Consider the following 20,935-nt stretch of genomic DNA (forward strand, 5'->3'; position numbering starts at 1 on the left):
TTTTTCTGTCAATATGGGGTGCTGTGTGTACATTAATGAGGAAAAAAAATGAACTTAAATGATTTTAGCAAATGGCTGCAATATAACAAAGAGTGAAAAATGTAAGGGGGTCTGAATGCTTTCTGTCCCCACTGTGTATATATATATATATATATATATATATATATATATATATATATATATGTTATGACTGAGAGAGGAAGGTTCTCTTCCAAGATTTTACAATACAGGTGGTCCCTGGATTACAAACATCCGACTAACAAACAAATCCTACTTACAAACGGAGGGAGACAACAGGAAGTGAGAGTAAATGTACCCCTAGAAAGGGAAATCCACTCCTGTAAGAGTTATCATGGTAAATAGGTATCTCCACTGGAGCTGTATCACCAATCCTTGTTTCCACAACAACCCAAAATGTTTCAAATACAATTGTCATAGGGACATAAAGTGAGGTGAAATCTTCTGAACAGGGGCACAGACAGCAAAACAAATGGAGTTACACTTAAAAAAATGTACCTGTTCTGGCTTACAAACAAATTCAACTTAAGAACAAACCTACAGAACCCTATTTTGTTTGTAACCCAGGGACTGCCTGTACATGGCCATTGGCCCCTAATTGCGGCAAAGTTGACCTGTACCTTTAGCAGAGAAACAGTCCCAAAGCATCATGTTTCCACCTCCATGCTCGACTGTAGGAATGGTGTTCTTAGGGTCATAGTCACCATTTTTTTTCCTCCAAACACGGCGAGTCGAATGAATGCCAAAGAGCTCAATTTTGGGCTCATCTGACCACAGCACTTCACAATCCTTCTCTGAATCATTTAGATGTTCATTGGCATGACTGTACATGTGCCTTCTTGAGGAGGGGAACTCGCCGTGTTTAGAGGAAGAAAAATTCTGACTTTGACCCTAAGAACACCATCCCTACAGTTAAGCACGGCAGTGGAAACATGATTTTTTGGGGCTGTTTTTCTGCTAAAGATACAGACGGACTTTGCCGCATTGAAGGGCCAATGGATGGGCCATGTATTGTAAAATCTTGATTAAGAACCTTCAACCCTTAGCCAGAACACTGAAGATGGGTCATAGATAGGTCTTCCAGCATGACCATGACCCAAAACATACCGGCAAGGCAACAAAGGAGTGGCTCAGGAAGAAGTACATTAAGGTCATGAAGTGTCCTAGCCATTCTCCAGACCTTAATCCTTTAGAAAATTTATGGAGGGAGCTGAAACTTCGAGTTGCTAAGCGACAGCCAAGAAACCTTAAGGATTTAGAGAAGATCTGTAAAGAAGAGTGGACCAAAATCCCTCCTGAGATGTGTGCAAACCTGGTCACTAACTACAAGAAAAGTCTTACCTTTGTGCTTGCCAACAAGGGTTTCTCCACCAAGTACTAAGTCATGTTTTGCTTGCTGATCAAAAACGTATTTTACTCACTGAACTGCAACTCAATTTATAGCATTTGTATTGTGTTTTGTCTGGATTTTTGGTTTTATATTCTGTCTCTATCATTTAAAATACACCTATGATAAAAATGATAGACCCTTTATTTCTTTGTAAGTGGGCAAACATACAAAATCTGCAGTGGATCAAATAATTATTTTCTCCACTGTATATATATATATATATATATATATATATATATATATATATATACATATATATATATATATATAAATGCAAAATTATGGGGCAGACCCGATAGACCACTGGGTCTTTTTTCTGCAATCATTCTTCTATGTTCTCTTTTTTTGAAACTACCTTTCATTTTTTTCATAAAAATAGTTCCATGCTGTGTCTTTCAGAAAAGCAAGTACCTTTTGTTGATAAATCAAAGCAATTGGCAAATAATGATTACAAGTGTAACATCCACTAATACCAAAGCAGCGAAGATAAAAGCCATGCAGACATCTTCTGTAAATAAAGCTACAGCGCCACACAATTACAGTTTAAGAAATTTCTATAATGCTCTACAATGGGGAGGAGATAAAAAGACTTGAGATCAAATACTTACACCTAACTATGTTATTGTAACTGTAACAACCTGTCCAGGACAATAGTAGAGTATGTTGACCATCAAATATGCTTTTTAGTAGGAAAATGAACACTGGGTATAGTAGCATGTAACCATTGTTGGACACAACATAAGGTAATAGATTACTGAGTGTGGCGCTCTGTCTAGAACTATTGTGCAGGAAGATAATGAGTTTGTACTGGTATATTAGACATTTAACAGTTCTCTTGTGTCTCAAAAGTGATTCTTGGTATGTGTACACAAAAAAAAACCCCATCTTGAATAAGTCTTGCCCTTAAAACAACCTACTTACACCCACTTTTTATTGTAAATCCCAAGGTTGACATTTCTAAATGGTCCAAATCAACCAATCGGCAATTACTGTGTGGAAAGCTGACCAGTACAAATAGGTTTTTAAGGATTAGCACTTTGCAAAACGGACTCTTTCTTAGCTGCCTGTTTCTTAGCTAATTACATTAAATGTTATGGAAGAAATTGTGTAGGAGAGAGAAGGTCAAGCACGCAAGGTTGTAAAGATTATAAGTTAATAATTTTACTAGTCTTCCATGTAAAAGCACGTTCTGTTCAAGAAATAAAATTAACAACACAAATTTTTTTCCAGGAAAAAGGCACCATGGATATCACAAATTGTAGAGGTGTACGAGGGTAACAGGCCAAATGTGTGGGATGTAGACAAATTTCATGGCTTAAAAAAGATTTCTAATTTGCATTTACAATGAATAAAAAGCTATATCTGCCTGTTTCTGCAGGGTAACAAAGTACAGATTGTGTCAGGGACGTGCCGGTGCCCTTCAGGGGAATATGTGTGCGCACATGCGCACGCAGGGTCTGTCCAGAGCGACACAGCTGAATTCCCCTACTGGTGGGTGCCGGCGCGCTCCCGTGCACGCTAGCGCTGTTTGGCGCCAAGGGCCCTTTAAAAGTATGTCAGCTGCACTCATGTGGTGCTGTTCGTCTGCAGCTCCGTACCTCTGTTCCTGAATCTGCCTGCTGATTGTCATTACTGTTGTCGACCCGGCTACGTCTGACTCTGCTACTATCTCCAATCCGACCCCCCTGCCTGACTCTGCTACCAACTTGTGACCTGTTGCTGAACTCCTGCTTGCCTGACTACTCTGTGATTATCCATTTGCAAATATCTGCCTGATCTCCTGCCAATACGGACTGTCTGACTCTGCCTTTGCCTGTGCCTTGTACTACTGCATTACGGCTTTCTCATCCAGCTCTAGGTGCTGCTGCTTCAATACCTCCTACCTGCCTATCTTCTGCCTGCCAGCATCTGCAGCTCTGCCATCCCTGAAGGATTTCTACTCAGCTCCTGTGCCGGCCTCTGCAAGAACCTTCACCAGGCACTCCTACCCACTATGCTCACGAGACCACTGTTCCCACTCCAGTGGCTCCTGAACCAGCGTTGTAAGAGAGGTCTTCTCCTACCAGTCGGGCTCAACTACCAGGTACCTAACAGTACGAACAGCCATGACTGAGCCTGCAGGAGAGACCTCCCCCATCAAGGAGATCTGCACGCATCTTGCGGCACTCACCCAGGCCGTGAAGACTTTGCAGGATAGCTACACCAGACTGGAGGGACAAGTCCTGAACCTTACTGGTCCTGGTAGCGTGGCCTCTGCCTCAGCGGCTGCCCCAACACAGACTGTCTCATCTCCCTCTGTGGTAATGCTTCCACCTGAACCAAGGGTCCCCATCCCTGAAAGGTTTTCTGTGGACCGAACCAAGTTCCGTGCCTTCCGCAGCGCTTGTCAGCTTTACTTTGCCCTGCAACCACGGACCTTTTCTCTAGAAGCTACTAAAGTGGGGTTTGTTATATCCCTCCTACAAGGTGAACCTGGGCTCACCGTTTGCTTGAAACAGACTCTGTACAGATCCAGTCCTTACCTTCCTTCTTCGAGGCTATGGCCCAGCTGTACGAAGATCCTCAGCAGCAGGGCTGGACTGGGACAAAAATTTGGCCCTGGACTTCCTCATGACTGGCCCACTTTAATTTTGAGTGTCCCCAACAGCGCCCCCCTTACATCAGAGTGTCCCCAACAGCGCCCCCCTTACATCAGAGTGTCCCCAACAGCGTCCCCCTTACATCAGAGTGTCCCCAACAGCGTCCCCCCTACATCAGAGTGTCCCCAACAGCGTCCCCCCTACATCAGAGTGTCCCCAACAGCGTCCCCCCTACATCAGAGTGTCCCCAACAGCGTCCCCCTTACATCAGAGTGTCCCCAACAGCGTCCCCCTTACATCAGAGTGTCCCCAACAGCGCCCCCCTTACATCAGAGTGTCCCCAACAGCGCCCCCCTTACATCAGAGTGTCCCCAACAGCGTCCCCCTTACATCAGAGTGTCCCCAACAGCGTCCCCCTTACATCAGAGTGTCCCCAACAGCGTGCCCCTTACATCAGAGTCCCCACCAGCAGCTCCCTTCACATCAGAGTGCCCACCAGCAGCTCCCTTCACATCAGAGTCCCCACCAGCAGCCCACTTTACATCAGAGTCCCCACCAGCAGCTTCCTTCACATCAGAGTCCCCACCAGCAGCTTCCTTCACATCAGAGTCCCCACCAACAGCTCCCTTCACATCAGAGTCCCCACCAGCAGCTCCCTTTACATCAGAGTCCCCACCAGCAGCTCCCTTCACATCAGAGTCCCCACCAGCAGCTCACTTCACATCAGAGTCCCCACCAGTAGCCCACTTCACATCACAGTCCCCACCAGCAGCTTCCTTCACATCAGAGTCCCCACCAGCAGCTCACTTCACATCAGAGTCCCCACCAGCAGCTCACTTCACATCAGAGGCCCCACCAGCAGCTCACTTCACATCAGAGTCCCCACCAGCAGTTCCCTTCACATCAGAGTCCCCACCAGCAGCTCACTTTACATCAGAGCCCCCACCAGCAGCTCACTTCACATCAGAGTCCCCACCAGCAGTTCCCTTCACATCAGAGTCCCCACCAGCAGCTCACTTTACATCAGAGTCCCCACCAGCAGCTCACTTCACATCAGAGTCCCCACCAGCAGCTCACTTTACATCACAGTCCCCACCAGCAGCTCCCTTCACATCACAGTCCCCACCAGCAGCCCACTTCACATCAGAGTCCCCATCAGAGAGCCCCCATCAGCAGCCCTTCACATCAGTGTCCTCCCTCTCCTCCCCCTCCCACATGTACTCACCGTTTTGAAGGCAGCTTCTCGTTCCTCTCTCCAGTCATGTGATAACAAGTGATAGGAGAGAGAGGAAGGAAAGTCTGCCGTTGGTCTATCTCCCCCTGCAGGCTGGAGGGAGCATAACGCCTAATGGAAGGAAGCTTCTCCTCCTGACAGGAGTGAAATTGCGATCACTCACTGTCAGAGAGGAGCGGCTCCAGGACTGCACCTGACTGGCCCACTGAGACATCAGCCCACCGGGAATCTCCCGGTAGTCCCTATGGCCAGTACAGGCCTGCTCAGCGGACTGCTACAGCTGAGTCAGCTCTGTTCGCGCTCCAGCAAGGCCGCAGACTGGCCAAGGACTATGTCACGGACTTCAGACGCTGGAGCCCGGACACTCGATGGAACAATGCAGCCTTACCTCATCAATTCCGCATGGGTTTGTCCGAGGGCCTGAAGGATGAGCTTGCTCGGGTTGGTATGCCTGATACCCTCGAGGAGCTTATCACCCTGACAATTCAGATCGATCGACGCCTCCGTGAACGTCGGTCTGAACGTTCTTCTCAGCAAACTCGCCCAGTGTGGATGACCATAAGAGTTCCAGCTCCTGCCTCCCATTACTCACCTCCCACCTGCTCAAATTCGGTCACTCCAACACCTGATGTTCCCGAACCCATGCAGCTAGGACTAATGCGATCTACTTTGTCTTCAGAAGAACGAGCATGCCGACGTCAGCTAAATCTTTGCCTTTACTGTGGTGGAGTAGGCCACTATGTGCACAGCTGTCCGGCCAAGACTAGTAAGTGTTCCCTTTCTGCTCCAGCCAGTTTATCTGCTTTGACCGCTAATGCAACTCAACTTGCTCTCCCTCTCTCATTACAGCTCCAGGGAAGGACAATACAAGTCAATGCCATTATTGACTCCGGGGCATGTAGTTGCTTTATTGACTCTGTCTTTGCCACTCAAAAAAATCTTCCCCTGAAAGACAAGACGCATAAACTTTCAGTTTTCCTGGCTGATGGGTCTCACATTAAATCTGGGCAAGTCTCTCAGGAAACCCTTCCTCTGGCTGTCACCAGTTCTTCTCAGCATAACCTTGGGCGTTATCTCTTCTCCGCTATTTCCGATCATTCTGGGCATGGCCTGGCTCCAGGCCCATAACCCCCACGTCAATTGGACCACCGGTGAAGTCAAGTTTTTGTCACCCTACTGTCAAGAACATTGTTTACATAAACCCTCCAGATCTTCAGCCACCTCCTGTGTATGGACATAGATCAGGCTCTACTTCAAACCATACAGGAGGCCTATCGGGAGTTTGCTGATGTGTTCAGTAAGAAGGGAGCAGACTCTTTGCCACCCCATCGCCTTTACGACTGCCCGATTGAGCTTCTTCCTGGGGCCGAAATTCCTTTTGGGCGCATCTTTCCCTTATCTGAAAGAGAGCAAGAAGCACTTAAATTGTATATAAACGAGAATCTAGAAAAAGGATTTATTCGACCTTCTACCTCCCCAGCTGGTGCTGGAATATTTTTTGTCTCTAAAAAAGATCAGACCCTTCGTCCATGTGTGGACTATCGGGAGCTAAACAAAGTCACGGTTAAGAACCGCTACCCGTTGCCCTTGATACCTGAACTGTTTCAGAAGTAGAGATCTGCCGTCATCTTTACCAAACTGGATTTAAGAGGAGCCTACAACCTGGTCCGCATCCGGGCCGGGGATGAATGGAAGACAGCTTTCCGGACTCGTTTTGGGCATTATGAGTATTTAGTCATGCCCTTTGGCCTATGTAATGCTTCTGCCACATTTCAGCATCTTATCAACGATGTATTCAGAGACTTCCTAGACATCTTTGTAATCATTTATCTGGACGATATTTTGATTTTTTCTGGGTCACTTGATCAACACCGGGAACATGTTCGCAGAGTCTTGGGCCGTCTTCGTCTGCACGGGCTATACGCTAAAGCAGAGAAATGCGAATTTGAACAGAAGGACATTCAGTTCTTGGGGTTAGTGATCTCCCCAACTGGTATCAAAATGGATTCTCAGAAGGTATCCGCCGTGCTAGACTGGCCAGTTCCCCTGGATAAGAAGGGCGTGCAACGCTTCATAGGGTTCGCAAACTTTTACAGAAAATTCATCAAGGGGTTTTCCGCCATCATCTCACCCATCACGCAATTAACCAAACAGAACTGTCGCTTTCACTGGAGCCCGGAGGCTCAGGACGCCCTTGAAAAACTTAAAAGGCGCTTCACTTCAGCCCCGATTCTCAGTCATCTTGTCCCGTCCTTACCTTTTATCCTGGAAGTTGACGCTTCCGAAGTGACCGTGGGAGCAGTCATCTCTCAACGGCGGGGCAACAAAGATCTAATGCATCCCGTGGAATTTTTCTCTCGAAAACTCTCTCTGGCCGAACGGAATTATGATGTAGGTGATCGGGAACTACTCGCTATCAAGACAGCATTGGAGGAGTGGAGGTATCTGTTAGAGGGCGCAGTCCATCCGGTATTAATATATACCGATCACAAAAATTTAGAATATTTGAGATCTGCCAAATGATTGAAACCTCGACAAGCCTGTTGGGCTTTATTCTTTACACGTTTTTGTTTCCATATTACATACCGACCAGGAACAAAGAATATTAAACCAGACGTGCTATCACGCATGTTCGATAACCCTAAGGACTTATCTGTACCTGATACCATTCTGCCTGCAAACAACTTTTTACTCCTTCAGATGGATCTTCTGTCCCTGATCAGAGAGGCATCCCCAGAATCTTCAAGCCTTCAGGGAATCACTTTAACACCTCGAGATGGGTTATTGTGGAAGGGAAGCCAAATCTTTGTTCCAGAAAATGTTCAAGTCAAGGTGCTAACCCTACTTCACGACCATCCACTTGCAGGACATTTTGGGGTCCATAAAACTCTTGAACTCGTGCAACGCATGTTCTGGTGGCCTAATTTGAAGGAGTTCTGCAGGAAGTATGTCAGCTCTTGCCCTGTCTGCATCCAGAATAAGACCACAAGGAACCAAGCCTGGGGACTGCTAAGACCCTTACCAGTACCAGACAGACCCTGGAGGATGATAGCAATGGACTTTATAGTTGAACTACCATGCTCAGAAGGGTGTTCAGCGATCTTTGTGGTCGTCGACCGCCTGTCTAAAATGGCCTATTTTGTACCCTTAAAAGGAACACCTTCTGCCGTGGAGACAGCCCGTGTGTTTATTAAGGAGATTGTCAGGCTGCACGGAGTCCCTGCAAATATAGTGCCTGACAGGGGGGTGCAGTTCACCTCACGCTTCTGGAAGGCCCTGTGTGAGATCCTGAAAATTGAACTAGCTCTGTCCTCAGCATATCATCCCCAAACTAACGGGCAAACGGAAAGGACAAATCAGACTCTAGAGCAATACATTAGATGTTTTACATCTTTTGTACAGGATGATTGGGTGTCCCTGCTGCCCCTAGCGGAATTCGCTTATAATAATGCTAGCCACTCTGCCACCGGTCAGTCCCCCTTCTTTGCCAATTATGGTTTTCATTTATCCTTTTTACCTGATTTTCTTCCAGAATCCTCAGTTCCAGCGGTCCAGGACACATTGCAGTTTCTCAGCCACAATAACCGGATATTACACGAAGCGGTATCCAAGGCACAAGCAGACAGTAAGAGGACCTTTGATCAGAAAAGAAGAGGGAATCTGAACCTTCAGGTAACCTTCAGGTATGGCTGTCTACCAATAACATTAAATTGACTTGTCCTTCCAAGAAGTTTGCTCCTAAGTTTATTGGCCCTTTTTCGGTTAAAAAGAGGATTAATGAAGTGTCTTATGAACTGTGTCTACCTGATTCCCTTAAAATTCACCCCGTATTTCATGTATCACCGTTGAAGTCTGCCGTGCCTGATCCTTTTCCTGATAGGGGTACCAGGGCCCCCGAACCTGTCCTGGTGGATGGAAGTGAGGAGTATGAGGTGGAGGCCATCCTCGATTGCAGGAAAAGACTGGGGCAAGTACAATTTTTAATAAAGTGGAAAGGGTATGGTCCAGAGAATAATTCATGGGAACCTGACAGCAATATCCATGCTAAACGCTTAATCCATGCTTATTTTTCTGCCCACCCTGAAAAGAAGAGTTACCTGGGCATCCGGAGGCTACCAGTTGGGAGGGGGCAATGTCAGGGACGTGCCCTTCAGGGTAATATGCGTGCGCGCATGCGCACGCGGGGTCTGTCCAGAGCGACACAGCTGAATTCCCCCACTGATGGGTGCCAGCTAGCTCCCGCACGAGCGTGCCCGTGCACGCTAGCGCTGTTTGGCGCCAAGGGCCCTTTAAAAGTATGTCAGCTGCACTCATGTGGTGCTGTTCGTCTGCAGCTCCGTACCTCTGTTCCTGAATCTGCCTGCTGATTGTCATTACTGTTGTGGACCCGGCTACGTCTGACTCTGCTACTATCTCCAATACGACCCGGCCTGCCTGACTCTGCTACCTTCTTGTGACCTGTTGCTGAACTCCTGCTTGCCTGACTACTCTGTGATTATCCATTTGCAAATATCTGCCTGATCTCCTGCCAATACGGACTGTCTGACTCTGCCTTTGCCTGTGCCTTGTACTGCTGCATTACGTCTTTCTCATCCAGCTCTAGGTGCTGCTGCTTCAATACCTCCTACCTGCCTGCCTGCTGATCCTCTTCTGCCTGCCAGCATCTGCAGCTCCGCCATCCCTGAAGGATTTCCACTCAGCTCCTGTGCCGGCCTCTGCAGAGGGAGATTAGGGAAGTAAACAAGTGGCTGAAGAGCTGGTGTAGTAAGGAGGGGTTTGGGTTCCTGGAGGACTGGGCCGACTTCTCAGTCGGTAACCGGTACTATAGAAGGGACGGACTGCACCTAAATGAGGAGGGTGCAGATCTGCTGGGAATGAAGATGGCCAAAAAGTTAGAGGGGTTTTTAAACTAGGCGATGGGGGGGAGGGTCCAGAGACAGTGATAGCCAGCGCGGAAGATATTCCAGAGGGTAGTATTGGGGGCATTAGTGGTAGGTTAACCAAAGCACAAAAACACAAGGTGAGTATAGTAGCAAGTCCAAGTTGCAATCTTGAAACACCCAATACGAGGACAATATGCGACCGGTCTAAACTATGTGGCATGTTCACCAATGCCAGGAGCCTGGCGGACAAGATGGGTGAACTAGAGATACTGTTGTACAAGGAGGATTTGGATTTTGTGGGAATTTCAGAGACCTGGTTCAACAGCTCTCATGATTGGCTGGCAAACATTCAAGGGTATACCCTATACCGCAAGGATAGAGAGGGTAAAAAAGGGGGAGGGGTATGCCTATATATCAAGAATAATGTACAAGTGAATGTGAGAGATGACATCACTGAGGGGGCTAGGGAGGAGGTGGAATCTTTATGGGTAGAGCTCCAAAGGGATGAAGCTAAGGGGAAAATAATACTGGGAGTATGCTATAGGCCCCCTAACCTGAGGGAGGAAGTGGAGACGGATCTCCTATCACAAATTGGATTAGCAGCAAGGATGGGAAGTGTTATCATAATGGGGGATTTTAATTATCCAGACATAGACTGGGCGGAGGGAACCGCGCATTCATTTAAGGCTCGCCAGTTCCTTAATGTCTTGCAGGACAATTTTATGGGTCAGATGGTAGACGCACCAACTAGAAATAAAACATTACTAGATCTACTGATTACCAACAATACAGACCTGATAACAGATGTGGAAATACGGGGCAATTTAGGTAACAGCGATCACAGGTCAATTAGTTTCAGTATAAATCACACAAATAGGAGACATGAAGGGAACACAAAGACACTGAATTTCAAAAGAGCCAACTTCCCTAAACTACAAACCTTGCTAAAAGGCATAAATTGGGATAAAATATTAGGAACAAAGAATACAGAGGAGAGATGGGTTTGCTTTAAGAGCATATTAAACAAGGGCATTAGCCAATGTATCCCATTGGGTAATAAATTTAAAAGAGCGAACAAACATCCTGGATGGCTTAACTCCAATGTAAAAATGCATATAAAAGCAAAGGAGAAGGCCTTCAAAAAATACAAGGTTGAGGGATCATCCACAGCATTCAGAATTTATAAAGAATGCAATAAGAAATGTAAGGGTGCAATTAGGATGGCTAAGATAGAACATGAAAGACACATAGTGGAGGAGAGCAAAAAAAATCCCAAGAAATTCTTTAAGTATGTAAACAGTAAAAAAGGGAGGACAGACCATATTGGCCCCATAAAGAATGAGGAAGGACATCTGGTTACAAAGGATGGGGAGATGGCAGAGGTATTGAATTTATTCTTCTCCTCAGTATTCACGAGTGAATCGGGGGGCTTCAGTAACCAAAACTGCAGTGTTTATCCTCATGACACAACACAGGAAGCACCTACATGGTTAACAGAGGACGGAATTAAAATTAGACTTGAGAAACTTAACATTAATAAATCACCGGGACCAGATGGCTTGCATCCGAGGGTACTTAGGGAACTCAGTCAGGTGATTGCCAGACCGTTGTTCCTAATTTTTACAGACAGTCTATTGACTGGAATGGTGCCAGCTGATTGGAGAAAAGCCAATGTAGCACCAATATTTAAAAAGGGCCCAAAAAACATCCCTGGGAATTACAGACCAGTTAGCCTAACATCAATAGTATGTAAACTCTTGGAGGGGATGATAAGGGACTATATACAAGATTTTAGTAATAAGAATGATATCATTAGCAGTAATCAGCATGGATTCATGAAGAATCGTTCTTGCCAAACCAATCTATTAACCTTCTATGAGGAGGTGAGTTGCCATCTAGATAAAGGAAGGCCCGTAGACGTGGTGTATCTGGATTTTGCAAAAGCATTTGACACAGTTCCCCATAAACGTTTACTGTACAAAATAAGGTGCGTTGGCATGGACCATAGGGTGAGTACATGGATTGAAAACTGGCTACAAGGGCGTGTTCAGAGGGTGGTGATAAATGGGGAGTACTCAGAATGGTCAGGGGTGGGTAGTGGGGTCCCCCAGGGTTCTGTGCTGGGACCAATCCTATTTAATTTGTTCATAAATGACCTGGAGGATGGGATAAACAGTTCCATCTCTGTATTTGCAGATGATACTAAGCTAAGCAGGGCAATAACTTCTCAGCAGGATGTGGAAATCTTGCAAAAAGACCTGAACAAATTAATGGGGTGGGCGACTACATGGCAAATGAGGTTCAATGTAGAAAAATGTAAAATAATGCATTTGGGTGTCAAAAATATGAATGCAATCTATACACTGGGGGGAGAACCTCTGGGGGAATCTAGGATGGAAAAGGACTTGGGGGTCCTAGTGGATGATAGGCTCAGCAACGGCATGCAATGCCAAGCTGCTGCTAATAAAGCAAACAGAATATTGGCATGCATTAAAAGGGGGATCAACTGCAGAGATAAAACGATAATTCTCCCGCTCTACAAGACTCTGGTCCGCCCGCACCTGGAGTATGCTGTCCAGTTCTGGGCACCAGTCCTCAGGAGGGACGTACTGGAAATGGAGCGAGTACAAAGAAGGGCAACAAAGCTAATAAAGGGTCTGGAGGATCTTAGTTATGAGGAAAGGTTGCGAGCACTGAACTTATTCTCTCTGGAGAAGAGACGCTTGAGAGGGGATATGATTTCAATTTACAAATACTGTACTGGTGACCCCACAATAGGGATAAAACTTTTTCGCAGAAGAGAGTTTAATAAGACTCGTGGCCACTCATTGCAATTAGAGGAAAAGAGGTTTAACCTTAAACTACGTAGAGGGTTCTTTACTGTAAGAGCGGCAAGGATGTGGAATTCCCTTCCACAGGCGGTGGTCTCAGCGGGGAGCATTGATAGCTTCAAGAAACTATTAGATAATCACCTGAATGACCGCAATATACAGGGATATGTAATGTAATACTGACACATAATCACACACATAGGTTGGACTTGATGGACTTGTGTCTTTTTTCAACCTCACCTACTATGTAACTATGTAACTATGTAACCTTCACCAGGCACTCCTACCCACTATGCTCACGAGACCACTGTTCCCACTCCAGTGGCTCCTGAACCAGCGTTGTAAGAGAGGTCTTCTCCTACCAGTCGGGCTCAACTACCAGGTACCTAACAGATTGTCATGCTAGCACCTACTTTACTGGTTTGCCTCCCCTCTTCGATTACCTTTTAATGCACGTGCTGGATGTACAATTAAAAGATACCTTAAAGCTGAATTCAGCTCCTTTGTAAAAAGTTAAGGCACACTATGAGTTAAGTCCAAGGAGCTGCATGACATCTCCTGGGCTTATCTCTATTATTTACATCTGACAATTTTATAGCACTCCCAAAAGATGCTTATCATTGTATTTCTGGGAGCCCAACGTTGATGCTTAACCCCTTCACGCTGACGTAACGCAAATATGCAGCCTTCGTCTTTGGCTTCAAGAGGTTGTATCAGGGTGATGCCGGCATCACCCCGGTACCGCTCTTTAACCACTTCAGCCCCGGAAGGATTTACCCCCTTCCTGACCAGAGCACTTTTTACAAATTGGCACTGCGTCGCTTTAACTGCTAATTGCGCGGTCATGCAATGCTGTAACCAAACGAAATTTGCGTCCTTTTCTTCCCACAAATAGAGCTTTCTTTTGATGGTATTTGATCACCTCTGCCGTTTTTATTTTTTGCGCTATACACGGAAAAAGACCGAAAATTTTGAAAAAAAATGATATTTTCTACTTTTTGTTCTAAAAAAAATCCAATAAACTCAATTTTAGTCATACATTTAGGCCAAAATGTATTTGGCCACATGTCTTTGGTAAAAAAAATGTCAATAAGTGTATATTTATTGGTTTGCGCAAAAGTTATAGCGCCTACAATCTAGGGTACATTTTCTGGAATTTACACAGCCTTTAATTTATGACTGCCTATGTCGTTTCTTGAGGTGCTAAAATGGCAGGGCAGTACAAAACCCCCACAAATGACCCCATTTTGGAAAGTAGACACCCCAAGGAAATTGCTGATAGGCATGTTGAGCCCATTGAATATTCATTTTTTTTGTCCCAAGTGATTGAATAATGACAAAAAAAAAAAAAAAAAAAAAAAATTACAAAAAGTTGTCACTAAATGATATATTGCTCACACAGGCCATGGGCATATGTGGAATTGCACCCCAAAATACATTTAGCTGCTTCTCCTGAGTATGGGGATACCACATGTGTGGGACTTTTTGGGAGCCTAGCCGCATACGGGGCCCCGAAAACCAATCACCGCCTTCAGGATTTCTAAGGGCGTACATTTTTGATTTTACTCCTCACTACCTATCACAGTTTTGAAGGCCATAAAATGCCCAGATGGCACAAACCCCCCCCAAATGACCCCATTTTGGAAAGTAGACACCCCAAGCTATTTGCTGAGAGGCATGTTGAGTCCATGGAATATTTTATATTTTGACACAAGTTGCGGGAAAGTGACAATTTTTTTTTTTTTTTTTTTTTTTTTGCACAAAGTTGTCACTAAATGATATATTGCTCACACAGGTCATGGGCATATGTGGAATTGCACCCCAAAATACATTCTGCTGCTTCTCCTGAGTATGGGGATACCACATGTGTGGGACTTTTTAGGAGCCTAGCCGCGTACGGGACCCCGAAAACCAATCACCGCCTTCAGGATTTCTAAGGGTGTACATTTTTGATTTCACTCTTCACTGCCTATCACAGTTTCGGAGGTCATGGAATGCCCAGGTGGCACAAACCCCCCCCAAATGACCCCATTTTGGAAAGTAGACACCCCAAGCTATTTGCTGAGAGGCATGGTGAGTATTTTGCAGCTCTCATTTGTTTTTGAAAATGAAGAAAGACAAAAAAAAAAATTTTTTTTTTCTTTTTTTAATTTTCAAAACTTTGTGACAAAAAGTGAGGTCTGCAAAATACTCACTATACCGCTCAGCAAATAGCTTTGGGTGTCTACTTTCCAAAATGGGGTCATTTGGGGGGGGTTTGTGCCACCTGGGCATTCCATGGCCTCCGAGACTGTGATAGGCAGTGAAGAGTGAAATCAAAAATTTACGCCCTTAGAAAGCCTGAAGGCGGTGCTTGGTTTTCGGGGTCCCATACGCGGCTAGGCTCCCAAAAAGTCTCACACATGTGGTATCCCCGTACTCAGGAGAAGCAGCAGAATGTATTTTGGGGTGTAATTTCACATATTCCCATGGCATGTTTGAGCAATATATAATTTAGTGACAACTTTGTGCAAAAAAAAAAAAAAAATTTGTCTCTTTCCCGCAACTTGTGTCACAATATAAAATATTCCATGGACTCGACATGCCTCTCAGCAAATAGCTTGGGGTGTCTACTTTCCAAAATGGGGTCATTTGGGGGGGGTTTGAACTGTCCTGGCATTTTATGCACAACATTTAGAAGCTTATGTCACACATCACCCACTCTTCTAACCACTTGAAGACAATGCCCTTTCTGACACTTTTTGATTACATGAAAAAATTATTTTTTTTTGCAAGAAAATTACTTTGAACCCCCACACATTATATATTTTTTTAAAGCAAATGCCCTACAGATTAAAATGGTGGGTGTTTAATTTTTTTTTTTCACACAGTATTTGCGCAGCGATTTTTCAAACGCATTTTTTGGGGAAAAAACACACTTTTTTACATTTTAATGCACTAAAACACACTATATTGCCCAAATGTTTGATGAAATAAAAAAGATGATCTTAGGCCGAGTACATGGATACCAAACATGACATGCTTTACAATTGCGCACAAACGTGCAGTGGCAACAAAATAAATACATTTTTAAAAGCCTTTAAAAGCCTTTACAGGTTACCACTTTAGATTTACAGAGGAGGTCTACTGCTAAAATTACTGCCCTCGATCTAACCGTCGCGGTGATACCTCACATGCATGGTGCAATTGCTGTTTACATTTGACGCCAGACCGACGCTTGCGTTCGCCTTAGCGCGAGAGCAGGGGGGACAGGGGTGCTTTTTTTTTTTTTTTTTTTTTTTTTCTTTATTATTTTTTTGCTTTTTTATCTTATTTTAAAACTGTTCCTTTCATTTTTTTTTTTTTTAATCATTTTTACTGTTATCTCAGGGAATGTAAATATCCCCTATGATAGCAATAGGTAGTGACAGGTACTCTTTTTTGAAAAAATTGGGGTCTATTAGACCCTAGATTTCTCCTCTGCCCTCAAAGCATCTGACCACACCAAGATCGGTGTGATAAAATGCTTCCCCAATTTCCCAATGGCGCTATTTACATCCGGCGAAATCTAAGTCATAAAATGCTCGTAGCTTCCGGTTTCTTAGGCCATAGAGATGTTTGGAGCCACTCTGGTCTCTGATCAGCTCTATGGTCAGCTGGCTGAATCACCGGCTGCATTCTCAGGTTCCCTGTTGAGACAGGAGAGCCAGAGAAAAACACGGAAGACGATGGGGGGGCATTCTCTCCCACTGCTTGTAAAAGCAGTCTAGAGGCTAATTAGCCGCTAGGATTGCTTTTACATGAAAGCCGACCGCTGGCTGAAAAGAATGATACCAAGATGATACCTAAACCTGCAAGCATCATTTTGGTATAACCACTCAAAGTCGTGAATGCTGTACCTGAAGACAAAAATATGGCTAACAATAAAGCACAGTAAATGGTAAAGTATAAAAAATTGCATACCTGAAAAGCAAACATGATAAAACATAATAACAATAAAACATTGCAGAATAGAATACAGTAAAAAAGAGCAGAACAATAGAGAGAATAGAGAGAGAGAGAATAGAGAGAGAACAATAAAACGACAACTATTACTTTTTATTTTATATTTTTGTTTGTGTTTTTTTTTTTTTTTTTTACACTTTTTTTGTAACTGTAACTTTTATAACTGTAACCGGTTCCAGGTTCGGGTCTCTCAAAATGCGATGGCATCTTGGGAGACCCTGTGAAAGTGTGTCCTAGTCTGTGCAATGCTGTACCCTACGCTAATACTCAGCTAGTGAATGGTAGCATTCAAAACATTCACCAATGCAAAGACCAGGATTGTCAGGACAGGAGGGACAATAATAGCGGGTGTCACGCCTATATCCGTGCTTACTGCAGACACGACATCTTTTTTGGGAGGGTTCGTTGGGTAGGGGTACTAGGGGGAGGACATAAAGAAAATGCCTCTCATGCAGCCGACTGCATTTGGTTGGGGATGTGAATGGGGGAAGTACGGGCGCTGCAGAAGCGGTGGGTTCCCAATTAGGATTGGCGAATGCAGCAAGAAGGGCATTATGGGCACGACGGGCCTGTGTTTGTCTTCTTTGTGGCAGCGGGACACTACTTGTGCTTGCCACCTCACCAGCTTGAACTGCACTTATGGGACTCGCCACGTCACCAAGTGTTACTGCAGTGCTGGTTTGACTATGACCGGGGTGTACTAGGCCGCTGGCGCTTGCCAGTTCACCAAAACGCTACCAAAAAAACTGTTAACGATCGCAGGGATCAGGCCTGACTCTGCGAACGCTGCAGTTATGCGTTTAGTGTTTTGTAAGTGACAGTGATCGATCGATACTGCACTTGGGTGGGCTGGGCTGGGCCGGGCGGAGGGGCAAAACGCAGGTGCTAGCAGGTATCTGGGCTGATCCCACTAACACTGCGTTTTTGGGAACCCTAAACTGCTGGGGATGCCAGTATAGATCTGATCGGATCAGATCAGATATTGATCAGTTCAGATACTATACCACTAAGGGAGGTGTACGGTGCGTGCGTGGGTGTTAGCGCTACTGGCACTAACCTGACGCTGCCTGGGGCTGGTGCTTGCCAGTTCACCAAAACGCTACCAAAAAAACTGTTAGCGATCGCAGGGATCAGGCCTGACTCTGCGAACGCTGCAGTTATGCGTTTAGTGTTTTGTAAGTGACAGTGATCGATCGATACTGCACTTGGGTGGGCTGGGCTGGGCCGGGCGGAGGGGCAAAACGCAGGTGCTAGCAGGTATCTGGGCTGATCCCGCTAACACTGCGTTTTTGGGAATCCTAAACTGTTGGGGACGCTAGTATAGATCTGATCGGATCAGATATTGATGCGTTCAGATACTATACCACTAAGGGAGGTGTACGGTGCGTGCGTGGGTGTTAGCGCTACTGGCACTAACCTGACGCTGCCTGGGGCTGGTGCTTGCCATTTCACCAAAACGCTACCAAAAAAACTGTTAGCGATCACAGGGATCAGGCCTGACTCTGCGAACGCTGCAGTTATGCGTTTAGTGTTTTGTAAGTGACAGTGATCGATCGATACTGCACTTGGGTGGGCTGGGCCGAGCCGGGCGGAGGGGCAAAACGCAGGTGCTAGCAGGTATCTGGGCTGATCCTGCTAACACTGTGTTTTTGGGAACCCTAAACTGCTGGGGACGCTAGTATAGATCTGATCAGATCAGATATTGATCCGTACAGATACTATACCACTAAGGGAGGCGTATGCTGCGTGCGTGGGTGTTAGCGTTACTGGCGCTAATCTGACGCTGCCTGGGGCGACGCATATCACCGCCGGGCGATCAGGGGGCTAAATCTTTATTCGGCGGGTGCCCTGACACTATAAAAAATAAACAAACTAACCAGCGTCACCCGTAACAGTTATACAGTGATCAGTGGTGAAAGGGTTAACTAGGGGGCAATCAAGGGGTTAAAACATTTATTAGGTAGTATATGGGGGTCCCTGTCGCTATAAAACGCTGACGGCGAACCTAAATATTTACCTCACTAACTAGCGTCACCAGTGACACTAATACAGCGATCAGAAAAATGATCGCTTAGCGACACTGGTGACGGGGGGTGATCAAGGGGTTAAAACTTTATTAGGGGGGGTTAGGGGGGTACCCTAGACCTACAGGGGGGTAATACTAACTGTCCTAACACTGTAAATGTCACAAACTGACACCAATACAGTAATCAGAAAAAAAAAAAAAAAAAAAAAAAAAACCTGCTGGTGTCAGTTTGTGACAGGGGGGGGGGGGGTGATTGGGGGGGGATCGGGGGGCGATCGGGGGGGGGATCGGGGTGTTTAGTGTGCCTGGCATGTTCTACTGTGTGTAGTGTGTTGGTGCACTTACATTGCAGTCTTCTCTCCTCGGCCCGGAACGGAAAATACCGAGCCGAGGAGAGATGACATCATTTCCTCTGCCTCTGTGTACAATACAGAGGCAGGGAAATGATCCCATTGGCTGAGAGCGATCGCGAGGGGGGGGCCACGAATGGATGGCCTCCCCCTCACCTCCGATCGCCGTGGGAGATTTGCCGACCGCCGCTGGCACCGGGGGGGGGTCCGATCGGACCCCCCACCCGCGGGCAGGCAAGGACGTACATATACGTCCTTTTGCCTGCCCGTGCCGCTCTGTCGACGTATATAGTCGTGCGGCGGTCGGCAAGTGGTTAAAGCCGAAGTTTGGCTTTCTTATGATAACAATTGATGCAGCTTAGCAGCCGCTCAATCGTTATCACAAGCAGTGGGAGGAGATTTCCCCCTCCTCTCCAGCCTCCTTCCCACCGGGAGGCCGAGCGACCAGCCGGCACGTCCACCGGCTGGCCAGAGACTCGAACAATTGGCTTTGATCGGGTTTTGGATCTAGTAACCTGGAAGTGATGTCATGACATCACTTCTGGTTTACTAAAAACTTAAAGGTGCCAAATTTTTAAAAAATTACAGTATTCAACACAGCCAAACTTGGCGTTTTGAATGCTTTTAAGTACAAAGGAGAGATTTGGGGTCTTTTAGACCCCAGATACCTTTATAAAGAGTACCTGTCACTGACTATTACTGTCAAAAGGGATGTTTACATTCCTTGTGACAGCAATAAAAGTGATCACATTTTTTTTTTAAAGCAGAAGTCCACCCTAAAAAACATTTATACATTAAAATTTTCTTTGAAATTAATTAAAAAACACAGAAAAAAATTTTTTTTTTTACTTACCAGAAACCCCTGTTGCTAGGCAGTCTTTCTAATCTACTTCTTCCAAGTCCGCAGAGCTGTTCTGTCACTTCCTCCTCTTCGGCGAGCGCCCCCCGTTATCTGCTGGGACCAGTGTGTGTCCCAGAAGACGACGGGGCCATTCACAAAGCGCCGCGCGACTTGCGCATGTGCAGTAGGAAATGGGCAGTGAAGCCGCAAGTGTTTGTAGTTGCTGACTTTAAAAAAAAAAATGGCTGGAACACCGCTTTAACCACTTGCTGCCCGCCCGCCATCATATGACAGCGGGACGGTGCAGCTGTTGTTCTGGGCCGCCGTCATATGACGGCGCAGCATTCCAGGGCGCCTAGGGGGCGCGCGCGCCGCATCGCTCCTGTCCCGGTGCACGTGCCCGGTGTCCGCGATGTCCGCCGGGCACCCGCGATTGACCGGTAACCGAGCAGGACCGTGGATCTGTGTGTGTAAACACACAGATCCACGTCCTGTCAGATGGGAAGAGACCGATGGTGTGTTCCTTGTACAGAGGAATACCGATCAGTCTCCTCCCCTTGTGAGTCCCCTCCCCCCACAGTTAGAATCACTCCCTAGCAAAATGATTAACCCTATAGCGCCCCCTCCTGGTTAACCCCTTCATTGCCAGTCACATTTATACAGTAATCAAAGCATTTTTATAGCATGGATCGCTGTATAAATGTGAATGGTCCCAAAAATGTGTCAAAATTGTCCGATGTGTCCGCCACAATATCGCAGTCATGATAAAAATCGCACATCGCCGTCATTACTAGTAAAA

This window comes from Aquarana catesbeiana, linkage group LG07 (genome assembly GCF_042186555.1).
Source record: "Aquarana catesbeiana isolate 2022-GZ linkage group LG07, ASM4218655v1, whole genome shotgun sequence".
Taxonomy (NCBI): domain Eukaryota; kingdom Metazoa; phylum Chordata; class Amphibia; order Anura; family Ranidae; genus Aquarana; species Aquarana catesbeiana.